At 45.4% G+C, this 15,207-nt stretch overlaps 1 protein-coding gene across 4 annotated transcripts in view; it reads right to left on the reverse strand.

Moving 5' to 3' along the window:
* Positions 1-15,207, reverse strand: part of elf1 (E74-like ETS transcription factor 1) — a 275,549-nt gene that overhangs the window by 176,913 nt on the left and 83,429 nt on the right. For 2 of the 4 annotated variants that reach the window (XM_087992157.1, XM_043704486.2), the window contains exon 1: positions 5,791-6,087. The exons of the other annotated variants lie outside the window; for them this stretch is intronic. The gene's annotated coding sequence lies outside the window, so the exon portion shown is untranslated. Of the gene's footprint in view, positions 1-5,790; positions 6,088-15,207 lie in introns of those variants that run through there. 4 annotated transcript variants of the gene reach the window in all.

Consider the following 15,207-nt stretch of genomic DNA (forward strand, 5'->3'; position numbering starts at 1 on the left):
GTTCCAAGAACAACCACTGGTGTACAGTAGATGAAATGGTCAGACCACAACTAGCCTCCATGTGTTTGCAGTTGTCCCATGATTTCTGTGGATTTTGGTAGTATGCCATGTCTGGATTCATTAATGTCCACTTCTACAAATAGTAAATACAGACCTTGAGAAGTCCACATAATGTGGATGGTTTAGAAAGTGGATATTACATTGTTCTGTCAGAATGGATTATGGAACCCCGACAGCTGTGGGTTTGGATTCCAACAACAATGCTATTAGATCGGTTTCCTGTAGCTCAGTGAAATAGAGTAGCAAGGGAAGGTCAAGAAAGGAATATCTGAAGAACAGAAGAGTAAAAGGGACAAGAAACAGGTGACAAAATGGGCTGGGACAAAGAGCATGCAGGTTGCCAAGCACAGAGACGACTGACAGGTCCAAGTTAATTTCATTAGCTATTGAGGACGGAGGACAGGCTCCATTTTCTTCCTGGCCAGTCAAGGAGAAGATGTGACATAATGAGAAGAGAAGTTGCATTTGGCTAGAAGCCATTTCTGCCTTCAGCTGCGGAGATTAAACCATCAGCAGGTTGGTGTTGGTGGCGGTGGGGGGCAGGGGGGTGCGGGTGGAAGGGAGCAGTGAGAACAGTGAAGGAGTCTGGGTTTCTTTTTGGTTGAGGGTTAATGAGAGAGAGGAAGTTTTGAGGACAGAAAGCAATGATTGCCTTTTCTTCTTTTGGGTCCATGGTTGATCAGACAGTGTCATCTGCAACTCGGTTAGTAACACTCTTCCTTTCCATCAGAGAGTTGAAGCTTCATGTCTCACTCTCAAAGTGAGGCCCTGCCTACCCTCTCAACTGAACATCAAAGATATCCCAAAGATATTTTGATGATGAACAGCAGAGGAGTTAACCCTGGTGTCTTAAATCAGCATCTACCCCTCTATCAAGATCGTAAAAGTAGATCTGATTATCACATCATTGAGGGATCTTGCTGGGCACCGATAGAGTGCTATGTTTCTTCCAATTGCGACCATGCTGTATTAGATTAGATTAGGTTACATTACAGTGTGGAAACAGGCCCTTTGGCCCAACAAGTCCACACCGACCCGTCGAAGCACAACCCACCCATACCCCTGCATTTACCCCTTACCTAACACTACGGGCAATTTAGCATGGCCAATTCACCTGACCTGCACATCTTTGGACCGTGGGAGGAAACCGGAGCAAACCCACGCAGACACGGGAGAATGTGCAAACTCCACACAGTCAGTCACCTGAGGCGGGAATTGAACCCGGGTCTCTGGTGCTGTGAGGCAGCAGCAGCCGCCCACAATGATATTATTGCTCCATTATTGCTCCATTTGGGTATGGTGGCTGTGAATAGATTGACCGGATTGTTGTTAGATTGGCCGAGGATAAAATTAAACCCAAACTTCTTCGGTGGGAATTGTAGTCAGTTCAAGAGGGTATGGGAGGAAATCAATTTCTGTACAGGAGAGGAACTATCCAAATAAATAAGTCTTGACAGTAACATTGACTCATATTAATGCAGAAGTTAAACACAAAAAAGCATTCCATGGCTCCTCACAAAGGCACAACCATAGTAATAGCAAAAATGCAATGAAGAAATGCATGAGGACTGGTGCCCAAAAGCTATGTCCAAGAGGGTTGAAGGAGAATATCAAAATGAAGAATGGGAAGTGGAGAAGCTGTGGTTGTTGGGAGGTGGTTAACGGGAAGGTGTTGGGGGAGCTTGGAGAGTGGACATGTTTGCAGGCAGATGAAGGGAAAAAAAGAAACATGATGCTGGAGCCAAACAGAGAATTTGGCAGGGCCATTTTGTGGGAGGTGCATTTACATGGGCAGGAATCGAGAGTTGGAAATGATATTGCAGATCCATGAGGACGTGGGTGATGGATAAGCAGCGTTTGTCTTGGGTAGAATATGGGAAGCAGAGATTTGAATGATGGAAGATATTGGGCAGAAGATGGAAAACCTTACAGCAATAGGAGGGGGTAAGCTACGGTCCAATAATACCCAAGGTCAGATGACGAGATCTAAGTCCAATTAGACATAAATTACAGATACCCGTTGAACCTTTAAACGGTGACTGGACCCAAATGGTATTGGTGACAAGAGGCGAAGACACTGGTCTTTCCAATGTTTGACTGGAATAAATGGTCGTTGAAACAATGTAGGCTGTCAAGTCAAACAGTCTGATGACACAGAGGCACTGGGGGCATGGAGAGGGAACATTATCATCAGTTAATCCCATTAGTTTAACTTAAACACATCAGCTGCTGAATTAATTTACATCTTAGCTCATGCCTTTGTGTCATTGATGCACAACTTATACATGAGGAGAGAATGGAGCAGAGGGTAAATGCTTGCAGGGCTTCAAATAGTACAGGCTGGAGGGCAAGATAGGTGGAAGAGAAATGCGTGCAGGAGAAGTTCAAAGAGTTCCCCCAAAGGGTTAAAAACGACTTTTGTCAGGGTTGTGGGGAGAGAACAGGGGGCTGGTGAAAGCAGTTTTGAAAGGGGAAATAAGAGGGTGGCAAAGAAGATTGATGAAGGCAGAGCAGTAGATGTGATTTATATGGACTTCAGTAAGGCATTCAACAAGGTTCCCCATGGGAGACTGGTTAGCAAGGTTTGATCTCATGGAATAAAAGGAGAACTAGCCATTTGGATACAAAACTGGCTCAAAGGTAGAAGACAGAGGGTGGTGGTGGAGGGTTGTCTTTCAGACTGGAGGCCTGTGACTGGTGGAGTGCCACAAGGATTGGTGCTGGACCCTCTACTTTTTGTCATTTACATAAATGATTTGGATGCAAGCATAAGAGGTACAGTTAGTAAGTTTGCAGATGACACCAAAATTGGAGGTGTAGTGGACAGCGAAGAGGGTTACCTCAGATTACAACAGGATCTGAACCAGATGGGCCAATGGGCTGAGAAGTGGCAGATGGAGTTTAATTCAGATAAATGCGAGGTGCTGCATTTTGGGAAAGCAAATCTTAACAGGACTTATACACTTAGTGGTAAGGTCCAAGAGAATGTTGCTGAACAAAAAGACCTTCGAGTGCAGGTTCATAGCTCCTTGAAAGTGGAGTCCCAGGGAGATAGGATAGTGAAGGCGGTGTTTGGTATGCTTTCCTTTCTTGGTCAGAGTATTGAGTACAGGAGTTGGGAGGTCATGTTGCGGCTGTACAGGACGTTGGTTAGGCCACTGTTGGAATATTGCATGCAATTCTGGTCTCCTTCCTATCGGAAAGATGTTTTGAAACTTGAAAGGGTTCAGAAAAGATTTACAAGGATGTTGCCAGGATTGGAGGATTTGAGCTATAGGGAGAGGCTGAACAGGCTGGGGCTGTTTTCCCTGGAGAGTCGGAAGCTGAGGAGTGACCTGATAGAGGTTTACAAAATTATATGAGGGGCATGGATAAGATAAATAGACAAAGTCTTTTCCCTGGGAATGGAAGTCCAGAACTAGAGGGCATAGGTTTAGGGTGAGAGGGGAACTTTTTCACGCAGAGGGTGGTACGAGTATGGAATGAGCTGCCAGAGGATGTGGTGAAGGCTGGTACAATTGCAACATTTAAGAGGCATTTGGATGGGCATATGAATAGGAAGGATTTGGAGGGATATGGCCAGGTGCTGGCAGGTGGGACTAGATTAGGTTGGGATATCTGGTCGGCGTGGACAGGTTGGGCCGAAGGGTCTGATTCCATGCTGTACAGCTCTATGACTATGACTCTATGCCCTGATGAGATGAAAGCCATTCAGAATGCCAGCTAACGTAGGCCAGAAAAGGAAATGTTATGCTCGACAGCTTAGTGATGATGGGGTCAAAGTTGCAGAAGATAAAAGTTTGTGGAGGAGATCGCCTCCGAGGGGCCAAGGAGTTAGAAAAGAAATTAGTTTGGTGAGGTGGGGGAAGCTAGGAAAAATCTTGACAAGAGGATACCAAGGTTGGGAGTGATAGTGCAGCAGAGACAGTTGAATGGGTGACATTAACCATCGTTGTATAACAGGCTCTTTGGACTTATTGTTGGAAGTGATAATGGTAAGGGAAGGTAAAAGGAGTCCAAGGAGACAGGACATAGTGGAGAGAATGAGCCAAGCATTATCTTTGACAACTCTGAAGCAGTGAGTAGGTTTGGCAGAAGCAAATGAGATCAGACAGCACTTGGTGTGGTCCAGCCTGATTTGGGGCTGTGAGATTAAATCTCATTAGTCTGGGAGGTGTACAAGGCTACGGAAGAGAGAGTAAGTTAATTTTAATCAAACTATTCAGAGATGTTATTACTGCCTCTGAAGCAGGTGGGACTTGAACCCTGAGCCTTTTGGTTCAGAAGCAGGGACACTACCACTGCCCCACAAGAGACCTGGGAGGAGAGAGTAAGAGGTTGAAGAGAGGATCACCTTCAGCTATAAGGTCTTCAGTAGTTTTATTAACCTGTCAAGTCACACTGTGAAGATTCACATGTTAGCTATGCCCATCTTGGCTACCTGACTGGCTGTGCTTTTCCAGCACACATTTTTTGACTCTCACCTTGGCAAGTTATCTAGACAGCATTTGCACCTGTGGAACCACGCCCCATAAGGCAACAGAGGGACAATAAAAACCAAATGACGTTGAATTCCTTATTTGGACAGCCGAACAGTATATTGATTAGTACATTGTTGATTGCAGTTTTGCCCACATTAAAACAGTTTCAATTATGTTAAAAACCTATACAAAAATACTTGGAAAGAAACTCCGCTCCCAAACAATTCGTTGCAAGCTGAAAAATCAGTAAGTTGCTGTTTCGCAGCCAGCTTTGGGACACAGTTCCGCCATTCATCAGGTTCGAACAGCACCAAGCTCCATTTATCCAGCTGCAATCAGCAATTTCTAGCCTTCAGTCAGCAATGGACAGACAACACCTTCTTTCACAAATAGACCAGCCTGAATCCACCCATTGTTCATGACTCCATTAAAGCAAAAGTAATAATAGATGAACAAACATAAAACCAGAGCGTCTTTCCAGCACGTTCCTCATTTGACTGGCTTATTCTGTCAGACTTCAACCAATGTCTCTGGAGTAGGATTTCCATCACCCTATATTACATCAACACCTTACAGGTTTGGTAAAGAAACAGGGCAGGAACGTTGCCTCCCAAAGGCTGAGGATGTGCCAAGTAATCAAAGCAGCTGACATTAATAGCAAAGTATAGAGAAAGGGGCTGGCAGTAGCTGAGGGAATAGGTGAGGGAATGGCGGGAGGGTAAATGCACCCATTGCCCTGCCTTTAGAAACAAGTTTTACATTTGATCACCTGGTCTGACCGACAGTGCTCCAGCTGAAACACGGAACAAGAGGTTGCTGTAGATATTTGTTTAGGGAGGAAAGTGGATAGGAGGGGGAGGCAATTAAGTATGTCAAGTCAAAAACAGGTCTGAACAATTAAGAATGTAAAGTCAAAACGAAACAGAGCTCTTGCACACCCTCTCCTTTTCAGAGCACTGAGGGCATTGGGCCCACTACAGAAATGAGATCCTGCCAGGCTTCACTCGATCGCACTAAATACAGCCACCTGTCTCTGGCTTCTCCCAGCACGACAAGCTTCAGCAAAATGGTTTAATGGTTAACAAGAGAGATCACTAGGACATAGGCTGCTCTGCACCGACCAGTGCAACCACACAACCACCATAGTTTCGACAGAAAAGACAGGGCAGTGAGCGCCAAAACCAGACTGCGTCTGGAACTTCGTAAAGAAATGGTGCAGCGCCAGTTCACCGAGGGATCTGAGAGTTACCTTAAGAAGCAGAATGTTCCATGCTGCTGTTTGTATCCACCTATCAGTTTGCAACACAGGCAGGTAAAGCTTCAGTCAGACATAAAGAGCCAGCACCTGTGAAACAGCAGAACAGCTGGATGTGAACCCGTACTCCGAGCCGGTTCCACAAGACGGAACCAGGTAGTCAAGCAGTTCCTCCTTCAAACATTTGTTTGTTCTTTCTCAACCCAAAATTTTCTCTCTGGTTTGTTGGCTCCCGACAGAAATGGCTGAATGAGAAAAGGAGAACTACAACTCCAACGGCCACTGCCTAATGTTTCACTATGACTCAGACACAAATACATGCAAGACAGCCGGTTTGGGTGAGGCACGCCTACACAATGTAGGCACCCAATGATTGCCCTTGACTTCTTATGCAAATTCCTATAGGTTGGGGGTGGGAGGGTGGGGGGCTGGGGGTGGGGAGACGCTGTTCTTGTGTGACACACAGCAACTGGAACCCAAGCTGAAAAAGAAAAGTGCCTGAAGCACACCTGAATTTCAGATCCAACAAAGACACAAGACAACAAACAAAAGCAATCCTATAACTGCACGGTGAACTGGTCTCCCTGATACCAAACTGGACTCCTTAAACAGGACTGTCTGCACTAAAAAAAAATATGTTTCTTCAACACACCGCCTCCTCCTCATTCCACCCCCAACTTCTGGCCAAGTTGAAGGCGTTATTTTTTTAAAAAATGCTTCTGAAGGAGTGGCCCCAGTCAGCAACATGACAATAGGACAAATGTTTTAAAGGGGAAGTGTTTTAAAGTTACATTTGTAAATAGGAGAGTATAAAGCTGCAATTACAGTAAATATTTTAACATTGGGACATGATTTTCAAAAACTTATTAAATTTCTAGAAGTAGCCACGACCTGGTAAGGCGCAGAAATTATGATGAAATCTTACAATACAACAGTTATATACAGTAAGGAACAGTACTGGACAGGAACAGGCCCTTTGGCCCACCATGTTTGTGTGTACTGTGATGCCATTCTAAACTAATCCCACCTCCTGCACATGGTCCATAAGCCAATTCGAACTGGTCACAGATGTTCTTAAGTCTGTGCACGGACAGCAGATCCAAGCAGAAAACGGCCATGTTATCCATATACAGGCAGGCTTTGACCTGCAGGGCTCCGCTGCCAGGAATAGCCGTCCCTCTGAGGCTCGCATCCTTCCTGATGGACTCGGCTCTATACAATACACAAAACAAGGCAGGAGGGAGTGGACAGCCCTGCCCGACTCCGCATCTGATTGGGAAGCTTTCCAATTCCCACCCATTGGAGATTTCACTCATGATATTGGTGTAGAGCAGTCGGATCCAGTTGCAGCTTCCCTCCCCAAAGCTCATTTTGGATAGCACATCCCACATGTCCATGCGCATTAGCTTGTCAAAGGCTTTCTCCTGGTTCAGGATAGTGTGGAGGCACCCCCCCACCCCCCACCTTCCCATCAATCCCAGAGCAGACCTGACCCAGTGGGCAATGATCTTAGGCAGGATTTTGTAAATTGTATTCAGTAGTGAAAACGGTTGCCATTTTCTAATTTCCCCCTTCCGTTTATAAATCAGGGTGCTGATACCTTTTCACATGGATTTGTACATGCTACCTGCCGTACATCTTCAGCAGGTCCTGGTCAGTTTAATCTCACAGAGCTGAATACAACTCAGCTGGTAAGACATCACTTCCAGGAGTTTTATTTTTTTTTAACAGGCAAATACTCCGTCACACTCGTGCACACACTATCAAGCACACGTGTTCTCTCTCTCACACACACACACACACACCTCACACCCCCTCCCCCCCACACTCTCCCCACCTCACACCCCCCTCTCTCTTTTCCGCCCCCCCCCCCCCCCCCCTTCCCCACACCACACACACACACAAGTCTAAGTCGATAGGGTGAATTTGCATTTGCAGAATTGAAATTGCAGATACATTCTATTGTTCAAAAAGCACAGACACAATCAGTGGGCAGTCAGTCCATGTGACATTTTATAAATTCTTACTTTGGAAACAGAACCAGTCTGACTCAATGTTGAGACACAGACAGACTCCAACCTTACACCTTCAACATATTGTCTGAGCTGAGATGTCACTTTTTTTTAATATATATGCTGATAAAACCTTAAGTTATCTCAGGAATGTGACTTGAAAGGAGTTCTGGGATTTTTATATTAATCAATCAAAACCTGCATCCCCTTTCTAAGTGACCGAACAGCAATCTAGGTTTGTTCAATACATCGCATCAATCGTAGGACACTTTGATCTTTTACTATAAATTCTGTGTTCCATGATCCTGTCCCACTAAGCTACCTGACTATAGAACAGCATTTTGAAAGCTTGTACTTTGTTGGACTATAACTTGGTGTTGTGTGATGTTTAACTTTGTCCACCTCAGTCAAACAACGGCACCTCTACATCATGGCTAGAGGTACGGGCACTCCGCACTGTGCCACATTTGTACAGTACTCTATTAACAAGCTATTGCTGAGGAACAAGTGTGGGATTGATCAAAAGCTTGAGAGAGAAAAGACCTGCACTGCATGATAGTCTTTTATCAGCAAAATCTACAGGCTCCATTTCTGTTTGCTTGGCACTGCTAACAGGTTACTGCAGATAAGCCAGTGAAATTTCATTGATATTACTGTCTTGAAATTAATTGGACCAACCACACAAAAAACATTAGCTGCAACAGCAGGACAAATGTTGAGAATTCTGTCGCAAGTAACTAACCTTCTGACCCCCTGCCCACCTTCCACAAGGCACAAGTCAGGACACACTATCGAAAAGGACAAAGGCAGAAGGTGGATGGCAACACTACTCCAAGTCACATGTAAGCCTGGCTTTAAACTATAGCACTGTCGGTTCCCTGTTGCTGAATCAAGCTTCCATAACTCCCTTTCTAACAGTTCTGTCGTTGTACTTACACCTCAAGGAGTGCAGCAATTCAAGTCAGTGACCCACCACCAAGTTCTAAAGGACAATTTGAACTGGCAATAAATTCTGTCCTTCTCAAATGTGACCCACACCCCAAGAACAATTTTTTAAAAAATCATTTTGCATTTCAAAACCACACGAAAAAGCAATTCCCATAAGCTCAACTGAAACGCAGTACTTTGCAAATTCCATAGTATTGAAGTAACAAGTGACCAGCCACCGGTCTTCATACATGCAGCTGGATGCAAACTTTACAATTCCTCCAGGCCAGCACACATTCACTGACAACTTAGAATACAGGCCAATGGAAGGGAAGGCCTATCGCTGGTGCTGTGCAGGCGAGAAGAGCATTGAGCTTACACGTGCAGCAAGTTGGCGTTCTTTCTCTCTGCCATTGTCAGGGAAATCAACTTCATTTGCGAGCTTTTGTCTCTTCGGGTGAGTACCAATGGGTCCCTTTCCTGCCCTCTGTCACCCAGTCTCCCACACTGTGAAGTACCAGGTGCAGCAGCATTTAGAAAAGCTGGGGTAACGTTGATGGGAATGCTGTGAATTAGTCACACTCACTCCTGTAGCAAGGAAGATAGTGCGAGGTGACAGGGCTATGGAACCAAGGTGGGGAGATGAATGGCTGATACTTTGGATCTAATTGGAAAGTGGAGGGGATTTCTGGAGGCTGTTGGGTGGGCGATTTTGGAAACCACTGCTCAACTGTGCTTCTCTAACTAGGAGTACACAGTGAGGTGGTGAACAATTTGGTCACCTGCCAATAAAAGGTGGTGGTGCTAATTCTGGCTCAGCCTTTTCACAATTGCGCAAATCACAATGACAAATTCCAGCTTGCTCAACACACTCAAATGAAATAAGCAGGCCTTAGAAAAGGATTGCCATGTATCTTGATATCAAAGGCTTTTCGATAAACCTCCCCCCTTCCCCATCCCCTCAACCTCTTAAAAGTTACAGGACCTGCTTTAAATACTGGGATTGCACAATGTCACAAAACATCATGTCATTCGGTTTGTTAACCCTCCTACTGCCAAACTCCTCTGAACACAGATACATTTGGACTGCTATGCTCAGTTCTGGGCACCAGAAAGCATTTGGAGAAGGGTAAACACAGATTCATTGGAACAGTAGCTTGGTTGAAAAATGATTACCTATACAATCTCTCCTCAGTTTAAGTTTCTATTTGGATTAAAGCATAAACTAATTAAGGTGTTTCAAAATCATTAAAAGAATCATAGGTAAGTTGGGAAAGAGGGGGAGAGAAATAAGTTTCATTTTGGGGTTATCACAAATTAACTTCAGTTTAGCACAAGGCTGGTCAGGTTGATATTCAGAAGCATTTCTTTCCAAATCTCACCATGATAAACTGTTGAGGCAAGTCAGCTAAACACTGTAGGTGATAGATTTGATAGGACGGTATGTGTGAAGGACAACAAAACTAAAAAGATGGACAGATAAAATTGTGTTACTTTTGATGCTACTGATTGATTGGGCAGATTGAAGGGACTGAACAACCTCTTTGTGACCTTGTACTCTTTCCACCACTGGAGTGGTGACACCTATTCCGACGCGTCCTGACTAACCTATCCCAAAAGTCACTGCATCAGAGGTCAGATCAGTTTTTCTTTGTGCAAGGAAAGTGATGGGACCACTTCCCCGGTCCCCAACGCCTTATTTTCACCATGGACATCCAGTCCCTGTACACCTCCATCCCCCATCACGAAGGACTCAAAGCCCTCCGCTTCTTTCTTTCCCGCCGTACCACCCAGTACCCTTCCACAGACACCCTCCTTCGACTGACTGAACTGGTCCTCACCCTGAACAACTTCTCTTTCCAATCCTCCCACTTCCTCCAAACGAAAGGAGTAGCCATGGGCACCCGCATGGGCCCCAGCTATGCCTGCCTCTTCGTAGGATATGTGGAACAATCCATCTTCCGCAACTACACTGGCCCCACCCCACACCTTTTCCTCCGCTACATCGATGACTGTATCGGCGCCGCCTCGTGCTCCCACGAGGAGGTTGAACAGTTCATCCACTTCACCAACACCTTCCACCCCGACCTCAAATTCACCTGGACAGTCTCAGATTCCTCCCTCCCCTTCCTCGACCTTTCTATTTCTATCTCAGGCGACCGAATCAACACGGACATCTACTACAAATCAACTCCCACAGCTACCTGGACTACACCTCCTCCCATCCTGCCCCCTGTAAAAACGCCATCCCATTCTCCCAATTCCTTCGACTCCGCCGCATCTGCTCCCAGGAGGACCAGTTCCAAAAACGCACATCCCAGATGGCCTCCTTCTTCAAGGACCGCAATTTCCCCCCCGACGTGGTCGACGATGCCCTCCACCGCATCTCTTCCACTTCCCGATCCTCCGCCCTTGAACCCCGCCCCTCCAACCGCCACCAGGACAGAACCCCACTGGTCCTCACCTACCACCCCACTAATCTCCATGTACAGCGCATCATCCACCGCCATTTCCGCCACCTCCAAACGGACCCCACCACCAAGGATATATTTCCCTCCCCTCCCCTATCAGCATTCCGTAAAGACCACTCCCTCCGTGACTCCCTCGTCAGATCCACACCCCCCACCAACCCAACCTCCACTCCCAGCACCTTCCCCTGCAACCGCAGGAGGTGCAAGACTTGCGCCCACACCTCCCCCCTCACCTCCCTCCAAGGCCCCAAAGGAAACTTCCATATCCGCCACAGATTCACCTGTACCTCCACACATATCACCTATTGCATCCTTTGCACCTGATGTGGCCTCCTCTATATTGGGGAGACGGGCCGCCTACTTGCGGAGCGTTTCAGGGAACACCTCTGGGACACCCGGACCAACCAACCCAACCACCCTGTAGCTCAACATTTCAATTCCCCCTCCCACTCCACCAAGGATATGCAGGTCTTTGGACGACTCCATCGTCAGACCACAGTGAAACGACGGTTGGAGGAAGAACGCCTCATCTTCCGGCTAGGAACCCTCCAACCACAAGGGATGAACTCGGATTTCACCAGTTTCCTCATTTCTCCTCCCCCCAGCCTGTCTCAGTGAAATCCATCAAATTCAGCACCGCCTTCCTAACCGGCAATCTTCTTCCCGACCTCTCCGCCCCCACCCCAGTCTGACCTATCACCCTCACCTTGACCTCTTTCCACCTATCACATTTCCGACGCCCCTCCCCCAAGTCCCTCCTCCCTATCTTTTATCTTAGCCTGCTGGACCAACTTTCCTCATTCCTGAAGAAGGGCTAATGCCCGAAACGTCGATTCTCCTGTTCCCTAGATGCTGCCTGACCTGCTGCGCTTTTCCAGCAACACATTTCCATCTCTGATCTCCAGCATCTGCAGACCTCACTTTCTCCTCACTGGTTAGAAAGGCCTAACAACATCGCTTCTTCCTCAGGCAGCTGAGAAGATTTGGCATGACAGCGAATACCCTTGCCAACTATTATAGATGCGCCATTGAGAGCATTCAAGATTGGAGATGGTTACAGAGTGGTGAACTCAGCCCGGAAAAAACACAAAGGCCAACCTCCTATCTATAGAATTCATCTACCAGGTCCGATGTCAAGGAAAGGCTGCTAATATTCTCAAAGATCCACCCCACCCTGGCAATGATTTTACCTCGTTGATTTTTACCAATGTTTTTCAACAACCTCTTCCATCAGGGAGAAGGTACAGAAGTCTGAACACACGCACCAGCTGGTTTTGAATCAATTTCTACCATACTGTTGTTAGAATACTGAATGGACTCTCAAACTCTTAGCACTCGCCTGTACCTGTGTTTTTGTTTTTGCCGGTGTTTCCCTATTATCTACTTAGCTATGCTATTTAACTATGTGATCTACCTGTATTGCTCGCAAGACAAAGCTTTTCACTGTGCCTCGGTACACATGACAATAGAGTCATAGAGATGTACAGCACGGAAACAGACCCTTTGGTCCAACCCATCCATGCCGACCAGATATCCCAACCCAATCTAGTCCCACTTGCCAGCACCCGGCCCATATCCCTCCAAACCCTTCCCATTCACATACCCATCCAGATGCCTCTTAAATGTTGCAATTGTACCAGCCTCGACCACTTCCTCTGCCAGCTTATTCCATACACGCACCATCCTCTGCATGAAACATTTGTCCCTTAGGTCTCTTTTATATCTTTCCCTTCTCACCCTACACCTGTGCCCTCTAGTTCTGGAGTCCCCCACCCCAGGGAAAAGACTTTGTCTATTTACCCCATCCATGCCCCTCATAATTTTAGAAACCCCTATAAGGTCACCCCTCAGCCTCCAACACTCCAGGGAAAACAACCCTAGCTTACTCAACCTCTCCCTGTAGCTCAAATCCTCCAACCTTGGCAACATCCTTGTAAATCTTTTCTGAACGGTTGGACAAAAGGTTAAGATGAGATCTGATATTGGTTTTCAAACTCAATGCATGGGCCAGGTTGAGGAGAAAGGGAGAAACTATTCTCATTTATAAATGAAACAAAAATGAGAGGACATTCATTTAATGTGATTTGCAATAGAAGCAAAAGGGCCCTCCATTTAAAAAGAGGAGTCAAAAAGGTTAGTTAGCTTAACATCTGTTATTAGGAACATGTTAGACTCTTATGAAGGATATAATAGCAGAGCATTTATAAAAACATATTATAATCAAGCACATTCAGCATGGCTTTACATAGGGGAAATCACAGGAGTATAGGTAGGTCATTCAGCCCCTGAGCCTGCTCCACCATTCAATAAGATCATGGCTGATCTGTGGTCTAACTCCTTGGGCCCATATTTTTTAATACACTTGCTTAATAAAAAAAGTCTCAGCTTTAAATATAACAATTAATAAATTCAATTCAATTCAATAACAAGCACTTACACACAAACAGCTTGAACAGAATTTTCTAGCACTGTTATAGGAAATAAGACTACTCAGCTGTAAATGATCCTTAATGTCCAAGGAATTGGGGAAAAAAAGAAAAGCTTTGTTTTGCCCAGCACATCTTTAACCCAACTTTTTCACATAGAGGGTGCCATGTATATGCAAGGAGCTGCCAGAGGAGTGGTAGAGTGGAGTACAGTTATAACATCTAAAAGATATTTGGACAAGGTACATGGATAGGAAATGTTGAGGGGGATATGGGCCAAATGCAGGCAAATGGGACTGGTCAGGAAACCTGGCTGGCATGGATGAGTTGGTCCAAATGGTCTGATTCTGTTTTGAATGACTATAACCACAACTCTCAAGCTATCAACTTTACTTGAGCAACACAAATTCATAATTACCCACACCATCCATGCATACCTTTGCAGAATGAGGTTGCTAATGTAGTGCAGCATTAGAGACAGCTTTGGATTTTGTATCCCCAAATAAGGAACCATTTTGGGATTACACAAACTCTATTTTACCCTTACTGCATCACAGAGAAAAGACCAGTTCTGAACACAAGTCTCACAGATAAAAAAAAATCAACAGCTTTCAAAAGGAGCTATGAAAACTCAAACAAACAAGATTAAGCCAGTACCTTGACAGAATTCTATTGAGTTGTCAGGAAGTTTGTGGTTGATGCTCATAGCAAAATGTTCCTTTATTTTGGTATGAGCATCAGTTTTAACACTGCATCAACTCTCATTTACAGAGTATATACATATAAACATACTCATTACTTCATGGCTAGTCATATTAATATCTTCTTCGAACAAAAAAGACCGTCAAGTCAGACACAACGTAGGAATTCTTGGTTAATCCTAACAGATGGATTCAACATGTGCCACCCTCAGGTATGTCTTAATATACTGCACCAGTGCAATGTCAGATATAGGATGCTGTGCTCAATGTGCTACACAATGAATCCTGATTACAGACTACTATTGAGATTAGTTATTAGTGAAAACCAGGTAACATCCCACAGCAAAACAAACATGTCCCATGTAGAGATTGCACATCAATTTAACGACTGAATTTTATCCAAGCCTGAGCATTTAGGGAATGCAGGCAAGCCAGCTTTCTAATTGCTCCTGGGATTAAGAAAAGCAGTGAATCTCTGCTCGATGAACATCCAAAACAGGGAGTAAATAAGCACTTGGATGCCTGGAGGTTGCCAGGGCCACAGAGAGTGTAGCTCAGGAAATTCTGGAGGCATTGGTGGTGATCTTTCAGGAATTGCTAGAGTCAGGGAGGGTCCTCAAGGACTGCAATATGGCTAATATAACACTCCTGCTCAAGAAGGGAGGACTGCAGAAGACAATAAACTATAGGTCAGTTGGTCTGACCGCTGTGGTGTTAGGGGCAAGGTTCTCTGTCATGGATAAAGGCTCACCCATAAACTCTATATTTCCACATCAGCACAGTTAGCTCCCCAGGCAATAAAGCCAGACTGTCTTGCGGCCATGAGGGCTCTGCATAAAATTAGAAACCAAACTTACCAAGCTATTGCCAAACT

Source organism: Chiloscyllium plagiosum, unplaced genomic scaffold (genome assembly GCF_037043375.1).
Source record: "Chiloscyllium plagiosum isolate Xiang-an unplaced genomic scaffold, Cpla_swu_hap1 HiC_scaffold_11, whole genome shotgun sequence".
Lineage (NCBI taxonomy): Eukaryota > Metazoa > Chordata > Chondrichthyes > Orectolobiformes > Hemiscylliidae > Chiloscyllium > Chiloscyllium plagiosum.